Below are 1,132 nucleotides of genomic sequence, written 5' to 3' on the forward strand. Positions count from 1 at the left end.
AATGCTCCGCATCACATCATCTTGTGTTGATTCTTGCGCCCCCGATGTGTGGTAGCTGAATATTGTACTCACGATCCTCGTATGTGGAGTAACAGCGGCGGCAATTCATCGATTTCTAAAGTGGCAGCGGGGCGTCCAATCTCCTCGTCAGATGAGGCGGCTCTTGCGGCAGACATGGAGCGCTCGCGGCAGGGGCGTTCAATCTCCTCGTTAGATGAGGCGGCTCCTGCGGCGGAGACATGGCGCGCCGGCAGCGGGGGCGTCCAATCTCCTTGTCAGATGAGCCGGCTCCTGCGACAGACATGGAGCACCAGCAGCGGCGTGCGTGGACAGAGGCCGGAAGAGGAGAGCACTGGCAAGGGGGCGGCCGAGAGGAGGGATCGTGGGAAGGGATATCACGGACCCATTGCGCAATTGGTAGACGGTGGCAGAACATTTCCTGTGCACCGTTTGATGGGGAGGCGGACCACAAAGTAATATTAACTCTTAAATTTTGTTACTTGGATCAGATCGATGGATCCTGATTAACCTGTGTACACTTTGTGAGGTGGTTTTAGGGGAACTTAAGGCCCTGTTTGGAGTCACTCCAGCTCCTAGCCGTTCGATGGGGGAGACAGAACACAAAGTAATATTGACTCTCAGATTTTGTTACTTGTATCAGATCGAAGGATCCTGGTTAACCTATGTACACTTTGTGGGGTGATTTTAGGGGAACTTAAGGCCTTGTTCGGAGTCACTCCAGCTCCTAAGAATACGAGGAGCTGCCGAGCATCTATTTCCCAGCTCCGTGCTTTTTAACTCCAGCTCCGGGAGCGGAGTGGTGAAGTGGCGGGTCTTCGAATAGGGTCTAAGTTTGCTCTTTTAATAGTAATAGAGATGATTGCAGTTTCCCGCAAAAAAAGTATGATTACAGAATTCACAAAACTGCTAGACAAACATCCAGAGTGAAAAAAGGGATCAAATTGTTCCAAAATAAGTATATTTCAGCCGAGCCCATAATTGAATTTTGCATGCATTAAACCTACCTACTTAACCGCATTCCTACTACTACCTCCGTTTCAGTTTATAAGTCCTACGCGTATACTTAGGTTGTCAATTTTATCACCTTAATATAAACTATATAACACAAAAA

This window comes from Triticum urartu, chromosome 5A (genome assembly GCF_056163025.1).
Source record: "Triticum urartu cultivar PI428250 chromosome 5A, HENAU_Tu73, whole genome shotgun sequence".
In the NCBI taxonomy this organism is placed as follows: domain Eukaryota; kingdom Viridiplantae; phylum Streptophyta; class Magnoliopsida; order Poales; family Poaceae; genus Triticum; species Triticum urartu.